Here is a 14132-nt window from a genome sequence, read left to right on the forward strand (position 1 = left end):
CGGATCGAGTACCCGACGAAAATCATAACCTAAACCCGACCCGCATATTGGATGGATTGAGTTCAGGTCCATCCGAATTCTAATTGGGTTGACATTTTTTATGCTCATACCCAAGAATTCGGGTTCGGGTCAGATTAGGTACCTGGTATGGTACAAACCCAACCAGTTGACAGCCCTAAGTCAGATTCAGTAAAGGCTTGCACTCGACGTAAATCCGAAATGTTTACATAACAATTTGTTGTGAATTTCCGATTTCTATTTGACCTATAAGCACTTCTCTAACAAGGCTTAATGCAAGGTCAAGTTGCTCTAAGGGTAGGAAACGATCCAAGCTGCTCATGGCTAGGCTTGTAGAGAGCTCACTTTATTCATCAAATAGCATATAACCTTTTGTTTTTTTATTTTTCGTTAACACTCTTATAAGCTTGTTGACTAATAACAAATATATTTTAAAAAAAATTTACATCATAAGTATTATATTAGTGTAGAACAAATCATTGAAGCATTTGCTTGGCAAGCAATAGATTTCTTCTTCTTCTTCTTCTTCTTCTTGTTCTTCTTCGAGTTTTACTCGGAGAAACCGCCCCCAGGTGTAGAGACCTAGCCATGCTGGCTCAGCCTGCCGTACTACGGTCTCTGTTCATGTCGGCGTAAAACTCCAAGGTCTTACCCCTCGACCCCAGGTAGTCACCAAGCTTCGGCTTAAGCAGGGGTTGATGCCCATGGGATTTGAACCTAGTAAAATACTATGTCATTCTCCTTGTAAAATATGCCTATATGAAATAACATATTGCATTTATCTTTCACCTCTTAAAGTTGGTGCCACCAAACAAAAAGAATTTGACAGTTCTTAGTTTGTAAGGATGTAAGCGTGGTCCTGTGCCAAGTTGAAGGCCAGGTTTGAATCCCTCTGCCACATGAGGCTTAAGAGATATCCGGTAGGGGTCTGCCTAACCCCAGCTCCCCTTTCAAAAAGAAAGATATCATAGTAGGATGCACATGGGTCGGATTCAGCATTTGGGTTTTGTCATTTTTGGGTTGTTTCAACCTGATTCAGATCCGACTCTCTCATGTATTTAGTTGTTCTAAGTCCATGCATTTTGGCAAACTTTTGCTGATGAGCTTCACTTGCTTGTGTACCACATTGAACATGATTCAAGTTGTCCAAATATTCCTTCACACTCCTAAGTCTCTAAACTAGATACCAGTTATGCACTTATGTCCTCTTGGTAAACACAGTAAGTGCATGACACAGCGGGAAGATCCTGATACATCGTACCTAACAGATTCAATAGTTATATTAAATCTCCACCACTCATCTCACTTGATGAAGATGTGCTTGGGATCCACAATCACAGTTGGGATGTGATTGCGTTTTCCAGCCACTTATCTCCTTTTCGTAGGGAAGTGGTTGTGTGTTCAAGCCGAAGATTCTTATAAGTCTTGGCAGTTTTAATAGGGGGCAGGAGGGCATTACATTGAGCCCCCTTCTTTAATGGGGGCAGGATGTCCCCTTTTTTTATAGGGTCTGTCAAACGTGTGGACAAAACACGCCCCTCAATATGCAGCCTCGAACACTGAATTTGCTTCCCTCACGGGTAGGGATGCACACCAGCCGAGCTTCAGCTGTTCAAACTCGGCTTGGTTCAAAATTACTTTGTTCAAGCTCGGCTCGAAGCTTGTAAGGCCTTGTCGGAACTCGGCTCAGTTCTGAGGTTGAGCTGAGCCAGGCTTAAACAAGATTTATTACAAAAAAAAATTGCCAAGGAGGGATTTGACCTCCTAACCTTCTTAGCGTTAATCAAGGGACCTATCATTAAAACAAAATATGCCTTTTGATTATTATTACTGAAAAATTATGTACTTACCAAAAATTCTCAAAAAAAAAAAGAAGAAGCATAAGGCAGGATTTGAACCCAACACATTCTTAATAAAGACTAACACCTTAACCATTACAGTATTTTTTTGCCAAGATATTGTATATATGGGGTTCGCAATGAACTGAGCATTATCAAATCTGTCGAGCCTTATCGAGCTCGACAGATTGTTCAAGCTTGACTCGACAGCTCGTCTGAGCTTCATACACTAGTTCAAGCTTGGCTCATTTACCAAGCATATGAGACCGAGCCGAGCTTTAACCAAGCCAAGCCAGCTTGGTTCAGTGTGCATCCCTACTCGCGGGACATGGTTGTGTGTTCAAGTTGAAAACTCTTAGGTGTTATAATGGGGGGAAGTACATTGTGCTCTCTCTTTAATAAGGGGCAGCCATATCTGCCTCCCCCTAGGTGGGCAAAACACGCCCCTACTTTCCCCACGAGATATGATTGTGTGTTTGGGCCGAAGACTCTTATGAGTATTCACCTTGTGCTCCCTCTTTAATAAGAGGGTGACCCATCTTTTATAGGGGCAGCCATGGCTCCTCCTAGGTGAGAAGAACATGCCCTTGAACATGTAACCCCGAACACTAGATTTGTTTCTTTCACAAGACGTGGTTATGTGTTTGGGTCGAAGACTCTTATGAGTCTTCTCCCAATGGGGGTGGCAGTATTTTGTGCCCAGTATTTAATAAATGAGGCAACCCCTTTTTTTAAGGGTAGTCATACGAGGCTCCCCCTAGGTGGGCAGAACACACCCCACCCAAACACTAGATTTGCCTCCCTCATGAGACGTGATTGGGTGTTGGGGCCAGAGATTCTTCTGAGTCTTCACCCTTTTAATAAGGGGCAGTACATGGTCACAGGTTTAAAAGCGAAGGCCCCCGCGACGTAGCTTTGCAGTTTTCCCATGACGATGCAATTCGGAACAGTACACTAAGCCCTCTTTAATAAGGGGGGCGCCCCCATTTTTTTATAAGTTGCAACCATACTTGGGCAAAACACACCACTGAGTACGCAGTTTTGAACACTGAATTGGATTCCCTTATGGAACGTTCATCTGTGTTTGGGCAGATGACTTATGAGTATTAGCGCATTTAACAAGGGGGGTAGTATACTGGGCACCCTTTTTTATTAGGAGGAGACGGGGGACTTTGTTTCTTGGGAGCAACCATATGTGACACCCATTAGGCAGGCAGAACACACCCCAGTATGCAACCTCCAACACTGGATATGCTTTTCATGGAACATGGTTGTGTGTTCGAGTTGAACACTTTTATGAGTCTTTTCCCTTTTAACAAGAGGGGGTTCACTGAGCCCCCATTTTTAACAGGGGGTGCCTCCTTTTTATATGGGGCAGTCAAATGTGATTCCCCATAGGTGGGCAGAAGATGACCTTGAGTAAGCAATCTGAAACATTGACATTGGATATGCTTCCCTCACAGGACATGGTTGTGTGTTCTAGCCAAAGCGTCTTATGAGTCTTTGGTTTTTTAATAGACAGAGGGAGTACTATCAACCCCCTCTTTAATAAGCGGTGTAACCCTTTTTTTTTATAAGGAGGCAAGCATAAGTGACTCCTCATAGGGGGAAGAACACACCCTTGAGTTGTCCTGAACACTAGATTTGTTTCTCTCACAAGACATGGTTGTGTGTTCGAGCTGTCCTTTTAATAGGGGGGAAGCCCCTTTTTTTTATAATGGAGCAGCCATATGTAGCTCTCCCTAGTTGGGCAAAACACGTCCTTGAGTGCGCAATCCTGAACGCTATTTCTTCTTCTGTGTTTGGGTTGAATACTCTTGTGAGCCTTCCTCTTAGGTGTGAAGAACATTCCCCCTGAGTACGCAGCCCTGAACAATGGATCTACTCCCCTCACTGGATATGCTAGTGTGTTAGGGTTGAATATTCTTATGAGTCTTTGTCCTTTTAATATATAGGGTAGTACACTAGGGTCCCTCTATTAACAGGGTGCCTGTTTTTTTTATAGGGTGCAGCTGTCACAAGTTCAAACTTCACCCTTGAAATTTGCATTGCGCCAGCACAAGGGTCATCGCGACCTCGTTCAGCCTCTTAGCAACAAAAGACTTTCTTTTATACAAGCCAAATGTAAAGAACCCCACACTTGTATTATTCACACCTATAATACAATCTCTCAGGTCTAGCTTCTCTTTGCAATGCCCAGACATTACATCTTTATAGATTATAAGAGTCATGCCCTGAAGCATCAATCGTCATTTGGGTCGCACCCCTTGTGAAAAGTGAGTGCCTCCTCGCCCAACGCCATCAACCGTCATTTGGGTCGCACCCCTTGGCGAACGTGGGCACCTCCTTGCCACACGTCGTCAATCGTCCGAACGTCGCGCCTCATTCTGCATGCCACACCTCGCATACTGTGCGCTGCATGTCGAGCACTGCCACGCACTACCGCGCATGTTGCTCATGTCGTGCATGCCACGCATGCTGCCGCGCCTAGTTTATTGAGGGCTTGACAAGCCTTCCCCACCAGATGAATTTGACATCCTCGTTGGGTTGATCTTCTTTAAGTAGGCTTGGATCAAATCCTCAAACTGTCATAAAGTAGTTTCATTCTCCCATGTTGCTTCCTCTATCGGGAGTCATTTCCATTTGACTAGGAAGTAGGTCCTCCGGTTCTTCTTGCTTTGGCCCTCCACCCTTCGGTCCATGATGAACTCAGCTTGCTTCTGAAACTGTGTTCGTATAATTGGTGGAGCACGTTGTTTCACCATCCACGAGGGTTCCTCCAAGTCTTCATGTTACTCCTTGAGAAAACTAACATTGAACACTGGATGTACCTTAATCCTTTCTGAAAGTTCTAGCCTGTAAGTTGAACAGTCAATCTGCTTGGTTACCTTGAAAGGCCCATCATATCGAGGAATGAGTCATTTGTGCGCCGTCTTTCTTAGGATCATTTTCCAAATTTGGGGATAAGTTTCAGACATACTCTTTCCCCAACTTGGAACTCAAGTGGTCGACGTCTCTCGTCTGCCCACTTTTTCATCTGCCTCTTGGCTCTTTCCAAGCAATCTTGCACCTCTTCTATCCTCTCATGTCGCGTTCTTGCGAATCGGTATGCCGCAGAATAGCGACCCTGGTTCTTTTGCTTCACTACCTCATGAGGAGTGAAGGGTTGTTGCCCAGTTGTCAACTCGAAGGGACTCTAACTCGTCGTCGAGGTCTATTGCAGATTATAGCAAAATTAAGCAATGTCCAGCAAATCCACCCAATTTCGCTGGTTGGACAACATGTAATGCCTGGGATATTCCTCCAAGAGAGCATTAATACATTCTATTTGACCATTTGTTTGTGGATGATTGTTTTTCGAGAAGTTGAGCGTAGAGCCCATCATCTTAAACAAGGTAGTCCAAAACTTTCCTGTGAATCGTACGTCACGATCACTCACAATGTTCAGCGGCAATCTCCAATACTTCACAATATGTTTCAGAAACAATTATGCAGCAATCTCTATTGTGCATTCCTTTGGAGCAGGAATGAACGTTGCATACTTTAAAAACATGTCCACCACAACCATAATTGATGTAAAGCCTTCCACCTTGGGCAATTCAGAGATGAAATCCATTGATATACTCTCCCATGGTCTGGTCGGCGTTGGTAGGGGCTCCAGCAACCCAGCAATCTTTTTCCTCTCTGTCTTGTCTTACTGGCATACAAGACAAGTCCTGACATATAAGTCAATGTCTTCTTCCATCCTCGACCAGTAATAACTGGATGATAGGAGAGCCATCGTTCGCTCCTGCCCGGGATGCCTCACCCAAGGGGTGACATGCACCTCCTTTAGTAACAACTTACGCAAGCCGTCACGATTAGGCACATAGGGTCGTCTTCCTTTAGCATAGAAAACACTATCCTCTATCCAAAACCGCCTTGTCACACCCTCCTCCACTTGCTTCAACAAGCGAATAGTGATTGGATCCTTTTGAGTTTCTTCCTTCAACCTCTGCAAGATATCTCCATATACTTGAGTGATTGAAGTGACAACCACCTCAGGTTCCTCCTTATAGCTTAAGGCATCAGCAACCAAATTTTCCTTTCATGGCTTATACTGTAACTCAAAGTCGAACTCTGCCAAGAAGTCTTGTCATCTAGCTTGTTTAGGCGTCAACTTCTTTTGAGTCGCAAAGCAACTTGTAGCAACATTGTCTTTCCGAACTATAAACTTTGAGCCCAACAAGTAGTGCCTTCATGTTTGTAGGCAATGTATTACCACCGTCATCTCTTTCTCATGAACAGAGTACCTCATCTCTGTATCATTGAGTTTTCGACTTTCAAAGGCAATTGGGTGTCCCTCCTGGACCAGCACCCCTCCTGTTGCAAAGTCTGATGCATCGGTGTGGACTTCAAAAGCTTTTCCAAAATTCGGCAACTGAAGGATGGGTTTTGACGTTACCACCCTCTTCAACTTAGTGAATGCCTCCTGGCATTCAACAGACCAATCCTAGGTCTTGTCTTTTTCGAGCAACTCAGTAAGCACCACCGTCTTCTTAGAGTAACTCTTCATGAACTTACGATAATAGTTCGTAAGGCCAAGGAACGACCATAGTTCTGAGACCTTCTTTGGTTCTGGCCAGTTCGTAATGGCCAGAATCTTTCGTGGATCCATCTTTATTGTGCTTTCTTCGATAATGTGTCCAAGGAAATGAATTTCCTTCCTTGCAAACTCATATTTCTCCCGCTTGAGATAGAGTTCATTCTCCCGCAGTTTGGTCAGAATCATTTTCAAGTGCATCTTATGCTCCTCAAGAGACTGGCTATAAACCACAATGTCATCAAGATACACTACTACGCACACATCGAGATACTCCCGAAAGACATTGTTCATTAGAGTGCAGAAACTTGCAGGAGCATTTGTTAGCCCAAAAGACATTACAAGGAACTCAAAAGACACATACTGAGTCACACAGGTGGTCTTTGGTTCGTCACCCTCAGTTATTCTGACTTGATGATATCCCGACCGCAGATCCATCTTTGAGAAGTATCGTGCCTTCCCCAAGAGATCAAACAGATCTTCAACGTTAGGCACTAAATATTTATTTTTGATGGTTACTTTGTTAAGAGCATGATAATCAACACACATTCAAAGGGATCCATCTTGCTTTTTTTGGAACAGCACAGGCGCCCCATACGGTGCCTTGCTTGCCATATAAATCTAGAATCTAGCAACTGATCAAGTTGCCGCCACAACTCAGCCAAATGTGGAGGAGGCATCTTATAAGGCATCTAGGCTGGTAGAAGTGCCCCTGAAACCAGATCAATCAGGTGGTCAATATCTCGCTTTTTTGGGAGCTTCTTTGGCAACTCATCCGGCATCACATCCGCATAGTCCCGCAAAATGCCAACCACCTCTTTTGATTGTTCTACACCATCTGATCCACCGTCTTCTATCAACGTTACAACATAGGTAGGAAGCTCTTTTCGGACTTCATCCCTAAGTTGTAGAGCCGACACCAAGCCCACAACTGGGTTTTCTTCTAAGCCCCGCACAAGACAAGGTATCCCTGTCCCTATGATGAGGATACTTTTTAGATGCGGCATGACTATGACCGCATTTCTTGTCAAGAATTTCATCCTCAATATAACCTGAAAGTCGTCCAATTGCATTGTCATCAGACTGCAACTGCCAACCCATTCCCTAACTTGCAGTTGGACATGGGCAATGCCACCAATCTGCAACGCTTTTGTGTTAACTGCCTTCACTCGACTTCCATCCTTGGACAACAGCAAGCTGAACGCCTTCACCTCTTTTGCAGAAATAAAGTTATGGGTCACCCCAGTATCGACCATAGCCTTTACTAGTTTTCTATTAATATTTGTCTCCACATAGATTAACTCATTTCGCACAGTAAATGTATTGAGAAGTTGGAGAGGATTCATACAGACTTGCTCTGTGGGTCCTTCCTCACTCACCAAAGCATTTAGTTTTTTCTTCTTTGGGCAGTTTCGAGCAAAGTGAGGCCCTTCACAAATGTAGCAACCAGAAGCCTTCTTTCCACCCTTATCCATCTTTTTGAAGCCCCCAGCTTCTTTGGGCTTCTTTTCAAACTTGCCCTTACCTTTGCCTTTTTCCTTGGACTTGCCCTTGGCATCTTAGTCATTTGAACCAGACGATACATCCTTATAGTCGACGAGTGCATCAGCCGCCGCTACTGCTGCCTGGAGATCTTTCTCCCTTTGTCTCCTCAACTCAGTCTGAGCTCATCCCTGCAGTCCAGACATGAAGTTGAAAAGTTTGTCCTCCTCGAACATGTTCTTGACGTCAAGCATGAGCCAAGAGAATTGCTTGACATATTCTCGAACAGAACCAGCATGCTTCAAGTTCCTCAAAGAGTTCCTCACCACCCATGCCGTATTGCTAGGCAGGAACTGTTTCTTTATTTTTCGAACAAGGTCCTCCCATGAGGCTATTGTTGGTCAGTCAGTTTCCCCAAACCGAGTACGCCACCAAAGCTTGGCATCCTCAGTCAGGTACATACTAGTGATAGCAACCTTCTCAGCATCCGGTGTCTTGATGTTCTTGAAGTAATGGTCCATGTCCCACAAGAAATTCTCCAACTCTTTGGCATTATGCACACCCATGAATGCCTTGGGTTCTGACTCCTTGATCTTCCTCATCTCAATGCTTGCTGAATTACTGAGTAGAGCTAGTTTTAAAAGGCCTACTCCTTCCCCCATGGACTTGACATCATTCTAAATCATGGTAAGAAATGGAGTCTCCCCGTGAGACTTCACGAATCTTTCTTCCCAAGACTTCATGCAGTCATCAATTTCAGTCATTCGGGTCTCCAAAACCGTCAACCGAGTGCCTAATGCATCCAGTCATTCCTACAAGATATCTACCCTTTCTGCAGTCTTATTCAACATGGCAGGCAAAACCTAGCTCTGAGTTCACTTATCACAAGTTCAAACTTTACCCTTGAAATTTGCCTTGCACCGGCACGAGGGTCGTTGCGACCTCGTTCAGCCTTTTAGCAACAAAAGACTTTCTTTTACACAAGCCAAATGTAAAGAACCCCACACTTGTATTATTCACACCTATAATACAATCTCTCAAGTTTGGCTTCTCTTTGCAATGCCCAAACATTACATCTTTATAGATTATAAGGGTCATGCCCTGAAGCATCAACCGTCATTTGGGTCACACCCCTTGGAAAATATGAGTGCCTCCTCGGCCAACTCCATCAACCGCCATTAGGGTCGCACCCCTTGGCGAACGTGGGCGCCTCCTCGCCACACACCGTCAACCGTCCGAACGTCGTGCCTCATTCCGCATGCCACACCTCACATGTTGCACCTCGCATGCTGCTCCTCGCATGTTGTGTGCTACGTGATGCGCAAGCCGCACACTGCCACGCACTGCCGCAGACTACCACGCATGTCGCTCGTGCCGCTCATGTCGTGCATGCCATGCATGCTGTCACGCCTGGCTTATTGAGGGTCTGACAGCAGCCATAGTGGCTCCCACTAAATAGGTAGAACATGCTCCCAAGTATGTAGTCTCATACACCGGATCTGCTTCCCTCGTGGGATGTGATTGTTTGTTCAGGCCAAAGACCCTTATGAGTCCTAGCCCTTTTAATGGGAGGGGAAGACAGTACACTAGGACCCTCTCTTTTATTGGGTAGTGGCCCTTTTTTTCATACGAGGCAGCCATACAAGGCTCCCATTAGGTGGGCAAAACATGCCCCTGAGTATGCAGCCCCAAACACTGGATCCACTTACCCCACGGGACGTGGTTATGTGTTTGGTTTAAAGACTCTTATGAGTCTTCACCCTTTTTATAAGGGTGCAACCGTGGGTGGTTGGCTCCATAGTGACAAAAGTTTTTATCGGCAATTTCTTATTTTTCAAAAACTCGTGAGAAATTGAAAAAATTCCATAAATCTCGCATTTCTTTCGGCAATAAAAAATATAAAAAATATTTTTATAAGAAAATATTAAAAAAAACATTTAAAAATAAAAATATAGGATTCTTTTCATGATAAATAGTTGTTTAAAACGTAAATATCGTGTTTAAATCACAGTATTTATGTTTTTTCATAAATCTCACTATATTTTGAAAATCTCGCGAAAAATTGCCGCTTTAAACTTTTAGGCAATTTCTTGTGATATTATCATGATATTTTCATAAATCTCGCGATATTTGTCACACTGGTTGGCTCCCCTTAGGTGGGCAGAACACATCCCTAAGTACGCAGCCCCAAACACTGAAAATCTGATGTGAGGATTGAGTATAACAATCAGTTATATACAGTATAACATCTGCCTGGGTGCAACACATGGGGCTTTGGTCATGTTGTCATTTTTTGATCGCCTACAATAATCCACTAAAATCCAGTAGGTAGATACCGAAAAATGCCATTGTGCATAGTTAGCAACATGTGAAACAACAAAAAAACATTCAATATTGTGTACGCAATCTAAAAGGTTTTGCAATAAAAAAGCTGGATATAAAATAGTATAAAAAATAAGCAGAAAATGAATGTATTGTATGGGTAATTTAACAGGATTCCCTAAAAGCCTTATAATGCTTGATATTCTCCTGATGTCCAAAATCGCAAATATCTGACACCGTTGGAACACTTTTACGCTTTGCAATTGTGAATTTAGGTATTTTTGCAATAAAATTGTACTGCCTGTCGGATATGTCCAACACCCACTTAAATCCATAATCACATGTCTTTTTATGTGAATTTAGACCTTATGAACTCGTATAAATTTATTTTCAAAAGTAGGTGAATCATGCTCTTTAACATATATTTCATGAAATTACAAAAATATATATGTGAAACTCCACTTACCACTTACCACTAAATTCACAAATATCATACTTTTTTGCATATACTTTCTAATAATGAACAAATTTAAGTGTGAAACTACACTTACGACCTACCACCAAATTCGCAAATATCTTACTTATTTGCATATACCACACAATATCACATAAATGCTCAGAAAAATGAAGTTGTAGATGAAATATGAAGCTACTATTACTTGATCTCTGGCTATTCGCAAATATCTTACTTGACCTATTAGCTGGCTATGAGGTTGTTGCTAACCTCAATGCCCAGAAAAATGAAGTTTTAGATGTAATATCACGTATGTTCATACTTAGTCATTTTCAATTTTTTTGGAAATTTGGTTGTCTGAGAAAAAAATTGTTTGAACCTCGATATTAAACCAATACTTTTAAGTCTGGGCTTGGCCTAGGTCTCATCAGCTAGGTCTAAATGAGTCATTTAAAATGTAAGAAATAAATTTATTTTTGACCTTTAAATTTGAGCAAAATTCAATCAAAATTCAAGATATTTTCAGGCAGAATTCAGAATTTATATTCATGTAATATACCGTCAGATGCGTCTCAGAATGTCAAGCACAACAATATGTTACTTTTTCGAATTCGAGTTCTAGTTGGCCCAGAAATCACATTTTTTTCAAAAAAAGTGCAATTTGTCGGTTTGGATCTAGAGTTGGATCAGACTGGATCTGATGGATTTGATCCAAATTAATATAGATCTGGACCATATCCAAGACCCATATTAATCTAGATTTTGTCCATTCTAAAATTTATTTGGATTTTTAGAAATAGATTTGGATCTTGGATCCGAATTCATATCCAAATCTTTGTCCAACAATTTTATAGCTTTAAATTCATTTAGGAGATTTAAATTTGAGTTAATTAAGGTTAAAAAGTCTCTCTAATTAATTTGGCTATTTTTAAAAAATTTAATAATTATTAATTATTTACTACTAAATAATTAATTAAATAATTAATAAATTATGCTTAATTCTAAATTTTTATTGTTATGATTGTTTAGGACTTCTAAATGGAGTCCTTAAACATACCTAAGAAAACTAAGGAAGGTTAGAGAAGAGACTTAAAAATTTAGAAACTTTAAAAAAGTTAATTTTTAAAAGAATTGGAAAATTTTGGTAAGGGAGAGAGAGAGAGTCCTCAAAAGAGAAAACTCTCCTTCTCCAGCCCATCTAGAGAGGAGAGGGTCACATTCCTTTTACTCTATTTAAGATAAAAAAAAAGAGGAAAGAAAGAAAAGAAAAGAAAAAAGAGAGAAGGAGAGGAAGAAGAAGAAGGAGGAGCCTTCTTCTCCAACCGTCCAACATTTTCACCATTCAATCCATATTTTCTTTCAATCTTTACATAAGGTATGGGTTTTTTCTCTTGAATCAAGTAAAAAATTGATTATAGATTGGATTTTCATGCAATATTTTGATGGAAATCTATAGAAAAAACACTTATATATATGTTTTCTCAAAAATACACGGAGGGTGATCCATGGATCTTCCTCCATGAATGTATTCTTGGTTCTTACTATCTTTTCAATGAAATAAAATTTTGTACATGCTAAAACAGAATTTTTATTGGTGGTAAAAGTGTTTATTAAAGGTTTCTTTTGATAGATATTAATTTTCATGGATGATATATGTATATATATATATATATATATAATGAACTGTTATATGCATGTATTTATGTGACAGAATGGTTCATATGCATGCATTCATCACAAAAAGAAATTGTATAATGGTGAATCTGAAAATACACATTGTAACTTTTGTAAGCTTCTGCCCATATTTGGATATGTGTTCTTACTTATGTTAGTTCTCATGATTTTAGAAAGTTAAAAACATGCTTATTATGATTTGATAATTTAGTTGTTTTGACTTCGGTGTGTGTGTATAGTATTTCAAATACTTGCAAACCTGTGTTTGTTCTCCTCCACTTATGATTTTCCCCTGCAGTATGCACTTTATTGCACATATTGGATTCCTACACTATACACCTTACTGCACATAGTGGGTTCCTGCAATAGGTACTGTGAATTGTAATTCCTGCAGATTTCTGCACGTTGGCGCACTTCTGAAATTTCATATGTTGGAACATCTAGAAAATTTTTCTAAGTGATTTATTGTTCGCTTCAGGGCTTCATGGTTTGACTGGTAGACCAGTCGAGCTTTGCTCGGCTGGCCAGACCAAGGCCATTGTGTTGCAGTCTCGTCAGGCATGTTCGTTACAGGCTTGACTCGAGCCTGCAAGGTCCCAACCGAGTGGGCTCAGTTGGGCAGCGAGTTGAACAAAAAAAAAAGACTAGCGAGTCAACAGTCTGGCCGAAACTATGACTCACTGTCACGACTCTTGCTGGGCCTTACCAGGCTGGCAAAACTGAGCCCAGTTGGTTGGTTCTGTCAGACCTGTTGGGCAGCAGGATTCTTTAAAAAAAAAACAATTAAATAAAAGTTTTAAGTAAAATATTTGAAAACCAATAAGGGTTCGATATGGCTGGCAGCCAACCGAGTGGGTCTCGACTGACTGCCAGACCTTGGCAATCTGTGACGGGGAATGCCCAGGCCCAATCTCAGCCATGTGGCACCCTGTCAGGCCCAGTCGACTAGGTCGGCTGGGTGTTGACCTGTTTGTTTTATAGCGTAACAAAAAAAAAAGTATATAATATATATATATATATATGCAACAAAATTTCTAAAGCTGGATTTTCGTCGGGTGACAAGTGGGTGGTTTGTTGCACCTAGCTGATTGGGATCAGCTGGATTGGGTTTTGAACCACAGCCAACAGGGTCGGCTAGGTTCAGGTGCCTTTTTGTGAAACAAAAATATAGGTATATTTTTACACTCTTGGGTTGGTTCAGATCTGAAATTGGAATGTGTAATGCATGTACATTTTCATGCTCTTGTTGATAAGTGTATGTATTTGATTTTAATACATGTTAAGAATAGAATTTCTCGTCTGCTTTGACTTGATATGACATGCTTTTATAATAGATTGTTTCAAAGTTGTATCAAGTGCACATGCATACATAAAATGAGTGTGCTCAGTTATGAAGTATAATGTCCAAAATTTGTTATTTGTTTATGATAATAACATTGACCCTATGCGTGCTAAGCGCGAAGTTTCTACCCGATAGATTTGAGTATGTCATGCCTAATTCAAAGTGTAGTTGCAAAGTTGTGTCAACTGCATGCGCATACATGTGATGGATATGGTTTGCATATGAAAAATCGCATGCATGACCCCATATTTAATGAGAATGATCCATGCATGAGATTTTACACATGTTCCTGTTTAACAAAACATACTTGCTCCTATTCTAAATGAGTTTGATTATCATATGCATACAGAAAATTATGTGTCTACAATATGTGCTTACGTGAGAGTGTGTTCTCATGCTTGCTTGATAAATGAAAATATG

This window comes from Nuphar pumila, chromosome 8, assembly GCF_984573655.1.
Source record: "Nuphar pumila chromosome 8, dmNupPumi1.hap1.1, whole genome shotgun sequence".
NCBI classification, from domain to species: domain Eukaryota; kingdom Viridiplantae; phylum Streptophyta; class Magnoliopsida; order Nymphaeales; family Nymphaeaceae; genus Nuphar; species Nuphar pumila.